We start from the raw sequence: 19,257 nt of genomic DNA on the forward strand, positions 1-19,257 counted from the left end.
CCATCATAGAGATCTGATAGATGTGTGGGCGTTCATCATTTTTGTGGATTTTGAATAGCTTTTAGCTGTGACATACATAATTCAACTGTGAAAAAAGCTTCACTGGCATTATAGTTGGCAACTTCAGGTCAAAGTGACTTGGTGACTCCCTTATATATTTTCCAATGTATACCTCCCCAAGGGAATACAGGCCTGGATAAATAGTTACCGGGCCTCAATTGGTTAGCCACCACGGATTACATTTATTCAGGTGTAATCCATTAAGGTTACGAGGTCGGCGATTGAAGACAGCCCTGGGCTTATGCAGCCCCCTCAACGTTTGCGTATAATGTGAAGCCTATATGCTAGGTGTAAAAAAATATTCTGATTACCTGTATCTGCATTATTTTTTTGCAATTATCAAATTCTATCCTATAGTTAGTGGCTCTATTAGTACATACTCAGTGTAAAAAGACCATTTACAAGAATAAAATGAGGATGTCACAAGAATAATTAAAACCGCTTGCTTTTTGGAAAGGGTTATTCTGAGGGGTTATTTTAGAGATTTTTACAAATTTCAGTGTAGTTTAAGGGAGCAAGAATGGAATGATAACACTTTTTTAAATTTATTAAACCATGAAATCCTTACTTACTTACAATCCATTTCTCTTTTTTAAGTGCCAAAAGAGCTTCAAAACCTTTTCTGGGTATGCAATATCCTCAAATATCCCGGGAGAGATGCCAAAATCCCCTGGTAAGAAGTGCCCCAAACTACCCTCTACTGCCCCTACATATGTCACCCCAGTTATATGCATGTTTGCCACTCAGTAGTCCTAAGATTGGTTTGACGGTGTGCTCCCTTCAATTCTTCTCTCAGGTCATGTATTATTCTCTCAGCTATCCAGCAAATATGCATATGAAGTACACTACCTCGTGTACATATTTGTTGGATATGGTAAATAACAAAACATCATATTATCTGATTGACTGAAAATATTGGAGTATAAAGGAATATATTAAGTGACATTCCTGTAAAATAGTTGTAATAATAGTGATATTGGTCAAGATAATAATAATAATAATTTAAGTAAATGAAAGGTCGTAGCACTTTTCACGGGAAAAGTGCTACGACCTTTCATTTACTTAAATATGTCTAACTTCCACCAATTGAAGCCTGAATCTGTTGAACAATAATAATAATATTTATTTATCATCGTTGGCAAAATACAAATCATGGCTACGTCAAGATATGCATACAATAAAAAAATGCAATATAAAAGTACAAAAGACATTACGAGTTGCATATACCATATGTATATATATCATATGTTTTTATGAGAGTCTTTAAGGTATTCAGAGACACTGTAATAGCACTTTCTGAATAGGAGATCTTTAACCCTCCATTTAAACAAAGCAGGTGAAGAGACGAATTTAATTTCCTCAGGGATGTGATTAAAAATTGTAGAGGCGGATTGGTAAGGGCCTTTCAGGCAGAGAGAACTTGAGTATTGCTGAGTGTGTATATCATTTCTAGAGCGGGTAGAGTAATTGTGGTAAGAGGCTTTTGCAGGAAATTTGTCCCAGTTGGAGTGTTTGAAGCAAGTACATGTCAAAATATATAAATAAGGGAGTGTGAGGATTTTAGCATTGGAAAAAAAGGTTTAGCTGGGGTTTGTAAAAAGACTTGAAACATTGCCTTGATGGCTTGCTTTTGTGCAGGCCATCAAGGCAATGTTTCAAGTCTCTAGATGATATCACAGAAACCATTTTTCTTTTGAAAGCATTGTAGAATGTCTTGGAGTATTATTATTATAATTTTTTTGTTTGTACATTTTTCTTTCCTCATTTTTTTCTTATATATATTCTGTATCCACAAATCACAAAGATGGATAATATCATATTTTGTCCCTCAGGTATGTGTTCTCAGGGAGTTTACATGAAGAAGGAATGCATGGTTGTTCAAGAAATATTAGGCAGTTTCATGAAAGGTTTAAGGATCATATTATTAAGGTATTATTTTTTAACTATAGAATTGATACATATTTTTATTTAGCCACTAATGATTAAGGTGTAACTAATATTTTTTTCTATCACAACACCTAACCGTAAAACTTAATCAGAGCACTTCTACAATCGTTAGGTAAAAATATATAGGGAAAATTAATGAAAGAGCACCAGAAAAGGGGGAACAGTTCACTGGCGGTCATTATAGGTACATGACTTACCACGGTCATTCTAGTGATAATACTCAATATAAACACACCTAATTGGGCTACTGAACAGTGTTTCATTCATGTATGCATTCTATTATCGCCATGAACATCATATTATTTCCTTGACAGTTTCAATGCATCATTAGCATATGCATTTTGTCGTTACATTGTCAAAATCTTTTGTCGTCAAAATCTTTCATTGTCAAAGAATTCTTTACGCTGATAATTTCTCGTTTGCACTGCATCATTAGATATTATTTTAGCATGCATTCTACAATCCCCTTGATTTCCACAAATGAAATCATGGCCTGTTTGAATGCCACATTAAAAGGCTGAATTGTCCCCACTAGGGTACTTTATAACCCTAAGTGTTATGAATTCAGCTACACTTTCAAACCGATGTCTGTTGTCAGTAAAAGAAAAGGTACTTCAATTGTGAACGCTTGGACTGCATGTTTTTCAGTGTTATATTATATTATTACTCTCCCTCAAAAATGATGAGTTTACCATATTTTTGTCAATATTTTAATATTTTCCATGGAAAAAAATAATTCATCAAAGAAGATCCATGGAGTAGGAATTTCCATAATATCAGTACAGGGAAAATTGTGTACAACTGAACATTAAGACAGTGGTTTTACAGTGGTGCTATGCCAACTTTTGGTGCAATGCAAACTAAGATTTTATTCTCATTTTCTTTCTTTTCTACTCCATTACAACTGAAATATCTATTCCTAGGAAATTAATTTGATTGTATAATTGATTTGGAATTTTTTACATGGTATATTAACTATGACGTCATATATTTGGGTCTGATTTTGGCTTCTGACTTCTTGAAGGATAAAAAATATTCCTAAAAACAATCGTCAATGGAGGTAAAAAATTTGAATAATTATTTATAACTTATTTTACTTTCAAACCACAGCCACAAAAAAGTACAAAAAACCAGCCTTTTTCACTCCTTTCCTAATTCTGACTTCTTCACAGTTTGGTCCTGATCATACCATTGCTACTTGGTTTTGTATAAACTTTGGATGATTGTTCTGTCATTGCCACGAATTCCCATCATTGTGATCCAATCCACCTTGCCATATACATTCTCTATGTCCATGAACGTGACAAACATGGCCTTGATCTTTTCTATTCTCTTCTCTTTGAGTAGTGTTAGTGACAATATTGTTTCCCTTGTGTGTTTGCTTTTCCAAAATCCATGTTAGTCCTCATCGAAGTACTATATTACGTCTATTCATCTATAGGTTATAGTACTTTTCTTCATTCTACCCTTCTGTACATTATCCTTCTCAGTATATTTGATGCATGTGTTGTCAGAATTATGGTCCTAAAATTTGGACGTTTACCCGCTCTTTCCTTTTAGGGAATTGGGATCATAATTTTCCTCTCTAAGTCCTTAGGTATCTCTCCTTTGCAATACCTATCACTCAATAATTTGTACAGGTTGTTGAATGGTTTGTCTCCAGCATTTTTAATAAGCTCTGATGGTGTTTCGCTAATTTCATATTATATATTCAACTATAGGTCTCTTACAGCCGCATTATATTCTGATCATAAAATTGGAGCTCCCATGTCATGTCTGTCCACTTTCCTTTCATTTTTGATAGCTTTCGTTATTAGGGTATATGCATTGTATTTCTCTCGCAGTCATTCTTCCCATCCATTCACCATGTCTTCTTTACTATTCATCAGTACTCCATTATTAATCCTGAGGATATTAAATCTAATGCCCATTCTTGGAGGGGCTCCTCATTATCCTCTACTACTTTTTTAACAAAATATGGTTTCTTGTGATTAATAAGGGAAAATTATGAATTCATAAGGGAATAACATTAAATTAGCTCCACCATGTCTTTCGTTGTAAATGCATAATATGTACTTTCTTAAATTTATTAAACCATGAAATCCTCACTTTATACAGTGTTTCCTAACTAAATTTCGATTTTTATTTACTTTTCTCTTTTTTTAAGTGCCAAAAGTCTTTCAAAATCTTTTCCGGGTATGCAATATCCTAAAATATTCCGGGAGAGATGCCAAAATCCCCTGGTAAGAATTGCCCCAAACTACCCTCTACTGCCCCTACATATGTCACCCCAGTTATATGCATGTATGTCACTCAGTAGTCCTAAGATTGGTTTGACAGTGTGCTCCCTTCAATTCTTCTCTCAGGTCATGTATTATTCTCTCAGCTATCTAGCAAATGTGCATATGAATTACACTACCTTATGTACATATTTGCTGGATATGGTAAATAACAAAGAATCGTATCATCTGATTGACTGAAAATATTGGAGTATAAAGGAATATATTAAGTAATATTCCTGGAAAATAGTTGTAATAATAGTGTAAATGGTCAAGATGATATGACGGAAACCATTTTTCTTATGAAAGCAATGTAGAATGCCTTGGAGAATTATTATTATAATTTTTTTGTTTGTACATTTTTCTTTCCTCATTTTTTTTATTATATATGTATTTTGTATCCACAAATTGCAATGATGGATAATATCATATTTTATCCCTCAGGTATGTGTTCTCAGCGAGTTTACATGAAGAAGGAATGCATGGTTGTTCAAGAAATATGATGCGGTTTCATGAAAGTTTAAAGGATCACATTATTAAGGTATTATTTTTTAACTATACAATTGAGACAAACTTTTATTTAGCCAATGGAGGGAAAATGAATGAAAGAGTACAAGAAAAGGGGGGACGGTTTACTGGCACTCATTAAGGGTACACGACTTACCCCGGTCATTCTAGTGTTAATACTCATTACAAACACACCTATTTGGGCTACTGAACAGTGTTTCATTCATGTATGCATTCTATTATTTCCTTGACAGTTTCAAAGCATCATTAGCATATGCATTATTTATAACTGATCATTTTCTTGCGCTTTATTTTTAAAAAACAAAAACAGTTTTCTTTAAATATGTACTCCACCATGTTACCATTAGTGTGGGTGAATAATCATGGTAACAGTCAGGTAGGCGCTATTATAATAATATCAACATTAAAGACACACTTCATCATTGTGAACATTTGAGAAAGAAATTAGTATAGTAAAGGTTTCATTATCATTCACTTTCAGAAAATACATTTATATTTAATTTTTCAAGTAAAAAATTTTTTTGCTGTGTATATAAAGATTTCAGTCATGCATGCACTGTATCACAACGTTGTCAAAATGTTTTGCCATCAAAATCCTTCGCTATCACAGATTTTTTACACTGATCATTTCTCATTTGCTTTGCATCATTACCCAGTGAGAAATGGGTGGTGGAATCCACGTGGAACCCACGTGGAATCCACGTTGAGTGGTGGATATTTGGTGGTGGTGGATATTGAGTGGTTGGACCCACGTGGAATCCACGTTGATTTCAAGTGGATTTGTGGTGATTATCATAAAATGTTAAACAGAATTTCTAATTTGTGGAACTTAACTCTCTGGTGACATTGCGTCATTTATCATCCTGAAACCACGCTAGTTATGTGAAAATGTATCGCACATTCTATTTTTATATAATTCGTGGAAAGGCAGCCATGAGAGCACATGAAAAATCGTAGACACATATATAGAAGGTTTAGATATAGAGTGGTTGAGGTTTTAATGGTTTTAGGACAGCACCAACTGCTGTTTTAATTTTTCCACCAAATTTCCACGTGGGTTCCACGTTGATTCCACGACCAAAAACACGTGGTACCCACGTGGAGAATTAACGTGGATACCACGTGTTTTTGGTCGTGGAATCAACGTGGAACCCACGTGGAAATTTGGTGGAAAAATTAAAACAGCAGTTGGTGCTGTCCTAAAACCATTAAAACCTCAACCACTCTATATCTAAACCTTCTATATATGTGTCTACGATTTTTCATGTGCTCTCATGGCTGCCTTTCCACGAATTATATAAAAATAGAATGTGCGATACATTTTCACATAACTAGCGTGGTTTCAGGATGATAAATGACGCAATGTCACCAGAGAGTTAAGTTCCACAAATTAGAAATTCTGTTTAACATTTTATGATAATCACCACAAATCCACTTGAAATCAACGTGGATTCCACGTGGGTCCAACCACTCAATATCCACCACCACCAAATATACACCACTCAACGTGGATTCCACGTGGGTTCCACGTGGATTCCACCACCCATTTCTCACTGGGTATTATTTTAGCATGCATTCTACAATCCCCTTGATTTCCACAAATGAAATCATGGCCCGTTTGAATGCGACATTAAAAGGCTGAGTTGTCCCCACTAGGGTACTTTATTGCCCTATGTGTTATGAATTCAGCTACACTTTCAACCAATGTCTGTTATCAGTAAAACATGTAAGTAGCTATTGTGAGCTTTTGCAGCGATATTATTTTTGTGGAAATGGTACTTCAATTAAGAACGATTGGACTGCATGTTTTTAAGTGTTATATTATGTTATCACTCTTCCTCAAAAATGATGAGTTAACCATATTTTTGTCAATATTTTAATATTTTCTACGGAAAAAAAATTCATCGAAGAAGATCCATGGAGTAGCAATTTCCATAATATCAGTACAGGAAAAATTGAGTACAACTGAACAGTAAGACAGTCGTTTTACAGTGGTGCTATGCCAAAAAACAGCATTTTTTCACTCCTTTCCTAATTCTGACTTCTTCACAGGTGGGACCCGATCTTGCCATTGCTACTTGGTTTTGTATAAACTTTGGATGATTGCCCTATCATTGTCAAGAATTCCTGTCATTGTGATCCAATCCACCTTGCCATATACATTCTCTATGTCCATGAACGTAACAAACATTGCCTTTATCTTTTCTATTCTCTCCTCTGTGAGTAGTGTTAGCGACAATATTGCTTCCCTTTGTTGTTTGCTTTTCCTAAATACGTGTTAGTCCTCATCCAAGTACACCCATGTCTCGTATAGCGCAATTTCGATTAGCACAATTTCGATATAGAGCAACTTTGTTCCTTGGGGAAACTTTGCAATGCAGTGTAGCCTAATCAAAAATCTTAAACGCTCTCGTGATAAAACATGAACTTGCGCTAAGTACACACGAAATTTCTATCATTTTATGCCTATTAATATTATTGCTTGCCTCAAATCTTCTTTTTTGTTTATATATTAATCGAAATCCATTGCTGTGCAATGGCCAAAAGTATTACTCGTCATTGGGTCCAGATAACCGGCCTACCGAAGTAATTTATCTCGTCTCCTTAACAGAATGAGTTAATTCGATTCATTAATTAAGCGTGGGGCTAGTGGAAATGAGTTTTTTTCAGCAATACTGGTTGAGACATAATTTTTGGTTATAGGTCATAGGTTATCGGGCGATTGACTTCCAGGTAGAGGGTCTACACTAAAGCCTTCATGGTCATCGGTATTCACGGGGGAGAAATGGAGCGGTGGCCGAGTTGCGCATGAATAGCATCAACATATAAGAGGGTCCGCTATAGAGTCTCAAACACAATAGCTTCGTTCCCTCCCCGCAGTCGTTGCCCCTCTGCGTCTCAAGAATACAGTTCAGCAGTAGAAGGTGATATTGATAGAGCCATGCAGAGTAAAAACCAAGAGAAAATGGCAAAAAATAGGAATGTGGATAGAAAAATCAAGAATTTATCCAGAAAAACCATAAACCTAGAAGAGAAATTGATATAGGTCAATTGCTTTGAAAATGGAGAACGTCAAAGCGATATTGTGCGGAAGTTTAAACGCACGATGCCTTATTCTGAATAAAGACGAAGTTAAAACGTCAGTGAGCTCAGCCGCACCAACTTCAACCAAGCGGTCTACACATACAGAAAGTTCATAGTGAATCACTACAAAAAGACGAGAGTGGTAATCGCTCTGAGACGTTTAGTGAAAGCTCAAGTGATTACTCAATCAGTTGTTCTCAAAAATATTAAATTCTAGGATATTTGCTTTCATTTCACATTTCCATTTGCACCACATAAAAAATGTTATTATTCATGGATTATTGGTTTGCATGGGCATGTTCACATTTCCACCAGAGTCCCACACCAGCTGAAGGCCTTTACCTCATAGGATGGGTTGAGAAAAGGGTGGGATGAAAAGGGGAGGAAGGGTTTCCAAGAGTTCATGCGGTGACCGCCACATACCAGGGTTCTCTCTAGGGAATTTTTAGCTATACATTCAACGATTTAAGTTAAAATGTTCTGAACCTGTCATCAGTTAACGATTAATTAGTTTGAAAACTCCAGAGGACATTCTGCTGTGACATTTTGGAAAAATATTATTTAATTGAGAATAAGTGGGCTATATTTTTTAAATATTGTATCATCATAAATACCTATCAAGTATTAAAATTAATAATATAAAATCTGATATGCTTTAAATAAAGGTTACAATTTCCACTGAATAAAAATCTTTCATGAATTCTAAAAATTAGGTATCATAAACACTAATTTCCTCCACTGTTGTACAGAATGCCTTGGAGTACTATTGCTACATTTTTATGCTTGTATTTATTGAAACCTTTTATTTTTACCATCAGATAGTTTTATGTATCTCCTAATAACTGTGATGGATAATACTAATTTTTTTAGGTAGGTACCTAACCAGTTCACATGAAGAAGGAATGTAAGTTTGTTCAAGATATATGTTACTGTTTCATTTAGGGTTAAAAGACAATAGGAAAAGCTCCTACTATACCTTGTTCGGGGATAGCTCCTGAGGCGGGAACAAAGTACTCTTTCCATAGGATAGCAAATGTTGGCTCATCTAGAATATGGTTGGTAATATTGACGACCGGTGTTATTCTTTCAAGGGACGAGACCATCCTCCTGAAAGATTCATTGTCTGGCTGCATTCCAAGTCATGCCCTAAAGAGGAAAACAGACTCAATTTTGAAAATGTCAGCATCGATAGAGAATTCCACCTCCTTGACAGCCCTAGTTCAACTACAAGTCATCATTTGCTGGGAAATGACATGGTACGCACCTCTTCATTTGTTTTTTAGCACAAAATGTAGAATTGTAAAAGAAAAATCTCTTTTTTGAACTATTTTATCAGCAGTAATTGAAGACCTTGAGCTAATTATGTATTAAAATGGCAACTATACTAAAATGTAAGGCATAAAACAACAAAGATAGGTGTTATGGGGAACTATCTAAAGACAATAGATTTTGCCAAACCTCATCAGAGAAAGATAATTTCTTGGGTATAATGATCAGGAAGTGTTATACTGCACTTGACCTTTCCAATGAGCACTAAAAAAAAGTCATGTGAAGGTTGATGTAAAAGTTACGAGAAAAAGTTTCTATCTCTCAAAAGATACCATTAGTTCACTTCTAGAATAGCTCATTTATTATATAAGAAATCTTATATTTGAAAAAAGATTAAAATGATGAATTCAATCGGGCAATCTTCTTTGCTTGTAATAACCTTCCGCATATTCAACTTTCAATGGAATGTGGTGAAGCAATCGAGGCAGGTTGTCCTCTCAAAGAAGTGCAAACAGCAAGCGGTTAATTTAGGCATTCATTTAAGTATACCAGTACTAGCCACGGTGATCACTTTATGGTCACATGCAATGCACAAATTGGTATAGTCCTCAAATATCCACAGGGAAAAATGATGCCTCGGTAGCTTAACTGGTTAAACCAATCGACCATAAATCAAGGGATCGGCATTCGAATCGCGGTCAAGGCAAATGACTTTTTCTTTGTGGATTTTTTGCATAATTAAGCAGCATTGTTATCTGCTACTTTTTATGCAGAAGAAAAAATATTTTCCTCCAATAGGTATAATTAGTTGGCATTCACCTTACTTTTGCTCTCTTTAAGAAAACAATAAAAGAACTTAAATGAAGTTACTGAGGAACATTAATGATGAACTTGAATTTTTATTGAGGGGATGTTGCATCTATTGGTCAATTATTATTACTGAATACAAGAGACCCATTTCTTAACACATGGTGAAAAGTCCTGATTACGGTATTCTTTTTTGGTGTAGATATTATGATAAACGTTTCTGTGTGTATTTCATAACATAAATTTTACTATGCACGTATTCTAATTACCAAAACTGAATTATAGGTTGCCTTGATTGTAAACTTACACGCTGATTAGTTATGACTAAGTATATTTTCTGACTCTGTTTCAGACTTTTGACCTTTTATCAGACAAACCAGGTGTCTCGTTTTGCCACTTTCCATTGATGTGGGTTGAACATGGAGGTGAGTGCGAGGCAATAACTTTTGTAACAACATCAACATTAAAAATATGCTCCATAAATGAAAACCATTGTTTGCAAAAGTAACGGTGTGGAAGGTCTTCACATAGGTTTTTAGGGGAACTATGTTTCGCTTTTTTAGTAATTCTATTCTTGCAGCCATCACCAATTCAATTAAAATAAATGAGATAAAGGTTACAATTTTATGGATGAGGAGTGAATTAGCATTGAAAGAAATACTGAATAAATTCCGTATAATTTTGAAAGCAAAGATAACTATTTTAGTGTTACCAGATGCATATAAAAGTTTTTCTGTGCCATTTTTCAAATGCTAGATTATCTGATGTATACATAATCTGGTGCCAAATTATCTAATGACAATGACTTCTGTGGCTGGATAAAGATATTTAATGTGTATATGCATTCAGCTATGCCACTATTTCCACAAATGAAATAGAGGGCGCTATGAATGCAAAATTAACATGCTGATATGCTGGGCATGTGGTTTTTCTTGGCCACAACGTTCTACCGAATCAGCAACAATTGTCCCAAAGCCATTACTGCTTACCATTTAAACGTGTGACTGTTAAATGACATTTAAATGTGGGTGGAACAAATCTGAGAAAGAATTGAAAAGGACAACAGTTTCGTCAGTATTAGATTTTTTCTCAAAATAATGAAATGCTATTTTTGCATTAATTTTCCATATGGCTGGCATCATAACTGAGATTGTGGCTGGTTTTAATATATTTACCACTAGTAGAATTGGCCACTTGGTAGTGCCCATGCGTTCCATCGTAATAGTGATATTATTTACAGAAAAAGACAATTGATTCGATATTTTTTGCATAGTATGTGAATTTGGCAGCATAAAAATGTGCCATAGTTTCAATTTTGGCTGCCATTCTGGCGGTGGTTTCTGTGACTCCCCTGACTTTTTTGACTTACTTACTTCCGAAGTTCGTCTTCCTTTCATTACGTGAGTATGGTTTATCATCATATTTCCATTTAATAAGGTCATAAATGCATGTGGCTAAGGGCCATGGAATAGCTTCTTTATTTACTTTATAATAGATAAAATGGTACATGATTTTTGACAGAAAGACAGTCATTTATGCACTATAACATTCATTTAATATTTATTTATCGAAAATATTTGTTGTATAACTTGTGAATAGGATACACTTCACATGCAAAAAAAAAAACATCCCCTGTTATAATTAATTGTAAGTTTATGCTAAATTACATTGAGATGTAAGGAGCAGATTCTGCAGAAACATCAGTTTTAAGAAACTGTTTTTCAATTGAGTACAATAGGACAATCATTTTATGTATTTTATTTTATCATCATAATTCTCTCCTGACTATTCAAATAAGTTACACTAAATTGGGTTTACATTTAAAAAGTGTTTCAAGTTTCACTGATTATAAAAAAATCTTTTGTTCTTGTATTTTGTCACCTCCGGAAAAGATGTTGACCAAATTTTTTCCCTGACACATTTTTATATGCCTGGGTGTTTTATTACGACATTCATGTTTGCCCTTGATTGCCTTCTTTTTCTTATTCTATTAGATTTTCCTCTGTAACTATGCATCCACGAATAATTATGGTCTTTAATACCATGTTTTTTACTTTAGGTATGTGTAGTCAACCAGCGCACATCGAGAAGAAATACAAGCTGGAACAAGAAATATGATGCAGTTTCATTCAAGATCAAATGCTGTTATCCTGTTAGGTAAGTGACAATAAGTCTGTTTGGAAAGTTGTGTTCCCATGCACGTTTTATTGTTGCATGTCTCGCAAAAAAATATCGAATTTCATACCACAAATTTTCCTTATTGTATCATTGCAAGAGTATTTCCCACACCAATGAAATGACATTTAACTATTAGCAGTTATAAAATTATCGGATGATTTATATGAGAGATTCTTTCGCAATGACGTCAATAACGAAAAATTATAAACACCAAAATTCCTGATGCTGATAAATTTTGCCAACGGTATGAAGGGCCTCTATTTTCCACTAATTCATCAACACTCTTTATAACCAGTTTTTATTATTACCACTTAAAATGAGGGTGATGGCCTGCCAATGAGGTGATGTGTGAGTGATCAGAAATTTCTTTCATCACCTTTTTATTTTGCTTCAATATAAAATGTGTGCAATGCATTTTTTTAAATTGGAAGGCAGAAGGTTTTTCAGTGGTATTAGGTCATCAAATTTTTCTCATGAATATTATTCCTCATATGATTCAATGGAAATGAAAATAAATTTTCTTTGCTTTACAAAAAATCTAATTCATCCATGCATTCACGGTCCACCGGGATTTCCACAAATGAAATCTGGGACACTGCGAATGCAAAATTAAAATGCTGAAAAGTCAGGGCTAGGGTATTTTGTGGCCCTATGCTTCGATCTTTCAGCGACACTAGTCTTACAGCTATCACCAGTTTACATTGAAAAGTCTTGGAAATGATGGTATAAATGCTAAAATGACATGCATAAAATTTGGATCTAAGATTTATCTTGGCCGCAAGTTTAAATAAACTTTGAATGAAACAACAAAAATTGCAAGCCGATTTTAGGTTTTTATTACGAATGGAGTAAGCTGCAGAAATAAAAACACCCCATGGTGATCATACAAACTGGACCGAATACGCTGCTCATGTGCAGCACAAGAATAAAAAGTGAACAGGGGATTTAGAATACTGTTCATTATCAAACCTGTGCATTTCAGTGAACAATGCGATTTGGCAGTTCAGTTCTTTTTGACTCATTTCTACTAACTACCAATCACCCTGCATATATTGGCATGAATATTTCATTAAATCCTGTTGTGTTTCTCTCATAACAGCCGTATCATGGACAAAGCATGGCATTATACATTAAGGTGGTCTTTAATTTCAAAGTTTTCGAATCTATTTTCGGGATGCCCCCCAGTTTCCTTCCATTTGGTGAGAAAATAAATCATGTAAATATTTTTCAATCGGATAATGGGAAAATGTGCCTTAAAGCTTATAGCTCTCAAAGTTTTGAAATTTTTGTATTTTTGGGTGCTTTTCGGTAATGACTTAAGATGATGTTACTCTCGGATTATTCTATGACTTTTTTGTCTTCTACAATAACTTGTTAGACATTTGCAGAGTATCACCTCATATTTCTTTCGTTTCTGCCATTTGGTTCTCGAAATATAGCACCAAGAGTGTGTGCCACCCCAGTCAAACAATTCGGGAGGCGTGCGGGTTTAATAATCACAATATTTGTTGTTTACATTAAAAGAGATTTACTTTTTACATGCCTTTCAGTGTTCTTTGAGTAAAAATCATTCATTCATGCATGTATTCTGCTATCCCCAAAAAAGATATGGATAAACATTTTTCGAACACAATTTAACATGTCTGAGAGTATCATTACAACATTTTTCCTGTTTGTCTTGGATTGCTTTCTTTTATTTTTTCTATAAGTTTTTCCTCTTTTACTATGAATCCATGAATAATTGTGACCATTAACACTATTTTTTTTCCTTTAGGTATGTAAACCCACCCTTTCACATAACGAAGGAATGCATGTTGGATCATGAAATATGGTGTGGTTACATTCGAAGTTAAAGAATGTTATTCTGTTCGGTAAGTGGTAATAAACCATGGAGAGTTTGTATTACCGAGTGCCTATTGTGGTTGCAGGTCTTGAAAAATGAAAAAGAAATATGCAAATTTTATCAATGCTGTTTATGTCATATGGTGATTTTTCATGTTCTCTTAATCATTACCATTATAGCTGGTTCATTTAGTCATGGATCTTTCAAACTCAGCAATTTTCTCGGTGATCATAATAACTGAAGTCAGTAGGTTGTGCCAAAGTAACTCTTCAGTGAACTTCTGAGCTCATAACTGTGTTAATTGGGAGAGAATAGAAGAATCATAAAATATACATAATACCATTTCCATGTTTTCACCAAGTTTTTTTTATCCCAAAAATCTGGCGTATACAGCGATACTAGTATTGAAATCATTTGAAGTAAAATTTAAACCCTTTTGCACCAGAGCGTTGGGGAGAGAAATTTCTCCATGCTATGAGTCCCTTCGAAATTTTCACACTCCCCTGTATGGAGCTCTCTCACGTCATAGGAAGGCAAAGGTTTGCACACGTCCCGAGGTTGGAACCCATATTAACATGGTGCCTATCCCTTTCTGTGGCCGTTGTTCTTAGAGCATAGACGGATTAAAAGACTCATTCACACAGGGATTCCAAGATCATTCAGTACAATAGCCATGTTTAATATACACATATATTTCTTGTTGCTATTAAGTTTATCGTGCATAAAAATAATTCCCTGTGTTCTTCTGAGCGTGAAGATAAAAGGTTACAAGCTGAAGATTCACCATTCACATTGATGCATTTAGAATATTTCAAATCCGCATAGACTTATTTGGAACTGAACTGAGATCCTTTGATATTAATGCTAGAACTCCATTTGATATTCCCATGTGATAATCGAAAAAAGTGGATATGATTTCTAGCTTTAGATTTATAAGAGAAGCAAAGGGTCTGTATGAGTGGCCGAGAAAGAGCTTGTGCTTGCACTAAGTTTGGTCTCGAGGGGTGACCAAGTAGCTGGGTCTAATGTGTCCTTGGCAGTCGCTTTCCTTCTCCCTGCACCGCATATAGGCTGTTCTTATTCTTTTGTGAAGAAAATCCTCGTCACAAATGAGAGGCATTCGGCACGAAAGGGGTGGGGGATTTAGCGTATGAAATCAATCGACACATATAATATGTGTTATATTGGTGAATGGTGATAGAATATATATTACAGCATTACATGCATTCATTTTTTCTTTTAAATATACAATGATGTCAAATTAGCTATTTCTCTTTACTTCCAATTGCCCTTCATTGAAATTTAACGCTATTTATTTGATTATTATTTTTAGATGCATTCTACAATCTCCATTATTACTTCAAATTAAATTGTGGAGGATTTCATTGAATGTGAAATGGATTCAAAATTTTATTATTTAGTAATTTAAAGGAAATAGTGGCAAACATTTTTTGCATAGGGCCATGCCATAAATTGACATTGTGAATGCATTTAATCTACAGTGGAACCCCGATTTATCATTCCCGCATTCATCGTTTTCCCGCATTCATCGTTCGCTGCTCCTGGTCCTAAATTAAGTTCCATAAAGACAATGTAATTTTTTCCCGCATCTATCGTTCCCCGAAGTATCGTTTTCCCGCATTGATCGTTCGAAGATCACGGTCCCGTCGTATAATTTTCCCGCATCTGTCGTTTGACAAAAACAAGACGAATTGTTTACAACGTGTTGTTTATGGCTGATAACGACAGACACAAACTTTGAATCTTCCCCAGGAGATTGAAATACGATAGGGAGAAGCTGAGTGCCATGGGATACTCACATTATTGCATTTCCCAAGATCCGGTATCCCCCTCCATTCAGCACTCGCCTTTCCCTGTCTGAAGCTTTCCCCTTCTCTGAAATAAAAAAAGGTCCCAGCTCGAGCAGGGATCGTATTACGAAGACCTTAGCTTCGAAAGAAAATATCAAATTACTTGAGAACAAAAGAAACCTTTTTCACACTTCCCCCTGTCTCAACTGCTGACTTTTTTTTAGCTGACTCGCTTCAAAGATCCTCTGGAGGTGAACTGCTGCATGAATCACCGCTTAGCCCGAAAGGTGTGTAAAAATGAATTTTGGCAATTGGTATTTTATTTTTATTAGATTGAGATATTAGTGATGTGCACGTAATTCAAAATAGAATGATACCAAACACGACGTATTTCTAACGTTATTTAACCATTTTAAGCAAGGAAATAGTAGGAATAATACCATGGTGATTTCTGGCGAATATCGATATCCTCGCAGCTGATAGTGAGCTTCACGGCAGTTGATGCCGATTTTTTTCGAAAACAGGGCATCTGGTTACAATTTACGAGTTATGCTACATGTCTTACTTGTCTGAGGTGCTACGATGCGATGTCTTCTCGGGATATTTTGTTTCTCCCTACTAGCTATCTGAATTCATCTGCTCATCTAGAGCTACGCTACTTATTGTTAGAAATGAGTGGGTAAGTTGCCTACTCTATAGGATAAAAAATTTGCGCAGTCTTATGGTCATGCTTCACCCTCTGCAGTAAGCTCTGCTTACGCCGTACGCGATAGCATTAGTGCCGAACTTCACCTCGTACGAGTGGTTCCGTACTTTCCAGGGTGGGTTGACTTAAAACCGGCGAGTGTTTTCCGTGTGGGTTCTATAGAGTCCGGTTTCATTCTTATTAGTTTCATTCTTATTCGTCTTCGAACCATGGCCCTTTCGAAGACACGAGTGAGAACTTTAAAAGATAGACTGAAAATAAATGAAGACGAAGAAAAGAATCCGGGCTAGAAATGCGTGAATATTATAGCATGCCTCGGTATGTCCGCTAGTACATGACGGCAGGGGTAGGGGTTTAGCCAGATCCCTGGTGAAAACAAGAAGTGGGATGAAGCCGAGGATCAGTTGGGCGTGCCGCTGACGATTAACGCCACATTGCCTCAATCATATTAAAAATTTAATTGCAAGAAAGGAACATTTCAGTTAATAAACTATTTTTGGCCTTCTTGATCCATCTCATAACCAATCACTGCTACGGCGAAATCGGTTGTTTGAGGCATAACACGCACATTTCTCTCGTAAATACGTGTACTTGAAATGGCATTTGATGGATAAGAATTTTTACATCGGACAGAAATGCATAATAGCAGTGAAAATTCCGAGTGGAGTGAAACATTTTTTAGCAAGGCCGCGTGTTCCTTCAGGATATTTGAAAGAGATATAATCCGAATCAACAATATGACCTAAGTGTTTCGATAAAGGAATAACATTCCTGTAATCAGCTAAAATCTTTTTAAAATCCATTAATGAATGTCATAATTCGCAAAATTCCAGCGATTCCTGGGACATAGGCAACCCCAACAAACGATCCCGCATTCATCGTTTTTTTCATCCATTCCCCTGAAAAACGATAAATCGAGGTTCCACTGTATTCTCAGGGTGGACAAATACTTTCCCCAAAATATCTGGATCATCAGAAAGCTACATTTAAATAAAATGTTTGTAATTCTAGATAGTTTCCATTTAAACATGCTTAATCATAGTGATAAGCTAAAGTCTGGCTATCGATTGTCAATTTTATCAAAATGGTTTGAAACCATCACCCATGATAATGTTTTACTAATATAATTATGTAATATGTCAACTTACATCATATTTTCATATGGTTAACATTTCTTATAGCACAGAAAATGTCTTGTACTTTAAGGCATTCACTAATCCCCTCGATATCCACAAATGATATCATGGGCGCAATGAATGCAAAATTAATATGCTGAAAGATTCCACTTAGGGTTCCAATTTAGGCCTTGGGTTTTAGTATTCAGCGACACTGTAATGTTGGAAACATTTGTAGCATCCTCTTATCTAGCATTTGGCCCTGCCACAATTATTGAGGGTGTAAGCTATTGGGCACCCCTTGGAATGACATCAACATTCTTAATCTGCAGTATAATGTTTAATTGTAGTCAACAATATTTCAGTGGTACATAAAAGCATTATTTATGTTCTGCTGAAATATTATTCCCTCACAAATATTCATTGGTATCAGATTTACTTTAACTACGTATTTCCATTTGCAATACATGACTACATGATTTTATCATGCATTATAGAACCCTCATCATTTTCAGAAATTAAATCTTGGCCAATATGATCTGCCATTGTAAATTAATATGATATATTTTACGAGTTATGTGAATTTAGCAGTAAACAGTTTTGTTGCAGCACCATTTCAAGATTTCTCTACTAAATTTTTTTTTTTCCCTTATTCAGGGATGGAAATCTTTATGCAAAGGAAACCCTCTGTTGAATGATGAATACATACTTAATAAAAAATGTGAAATTGTGTTAGCACTTTTCATAATTCAATGGTTCCCTTTTCAACTAAAAATTATTGAGCGTTTGCCTGTCATCCACTTATAATATTTTCCCAATTGTCTTCCACTTATGTCTTAAGTACATCCTCTCCAATGTTTTTGTCCTCATCTTCTTAAAATGTCAGCTGATTTTTATTCGCCATCAATTTTGCAAGTCACAGTATACGGTTTTCACGGCATTTTCCTGTATATTTTTCAATTTTTAATGGCATTTCAATATGATTTAGCATTGATATATTACGATATCTGCCCGGGTTGGTCTTCAGTCGTTCAATTGGAGTATGTATACATTTAATAATGACTGTTTTTGATTTCCTGTTTCACTGAGCTTGAATAGGGTATATCTCTCTACTACTCTTACCATATTTCAGGGAAGGAACTCATCGACCTTTCCCCTAAAATTAACCTCATATACACTTTACGACATGTAATATGCACTGGCTTATTTCTTGCAGATTACACCCACCCATAGTGCTTTACGCTACACATACCTACGTTGGCCTTTATCAATTTCAAAGCATTATAACAGAAAAGTTGACTTCCGTATTCAGATTTTCCAATATCCTCATTTTCATTCACTTTATCCATCTTAGAGATCTGATAGATGTGTGGGCGTTCATTATTTTTGTGGATTTTGAATAGCTTTTAGCTGTGACATACATAATTCAACTGTGAAAAAAGTTTCACTGGTGGTACAGTTAGTATCATCAGGTCAAATTAAAAAAAAAAAAGGAGAGAGAATAGGAAGGCTGGCAGAGACACATGACGCCAGAGCTTCCCCCAGCGAACATGTGTCCTACATTTCAAGCTAGTGCCTTCCCATTCTCTCTCACCTTCCTCCATATAAGCGGGGAATTTATTTATTCCAT

The sequence above is a fragment of the Ischnura elegans genome, chromosome X (assembly GCF_921293095.1).
Source record: "Ischnura elegans chromosome X, ioIscEleg1.1, whole genome shotgun sequence".
Classification (NCBI taxonomy): Eukaryota; Metazoa; Arthropoda; class Insecta; order Odonata; family Coenagrionidae; genus Ischnura; species Ischnura elegans.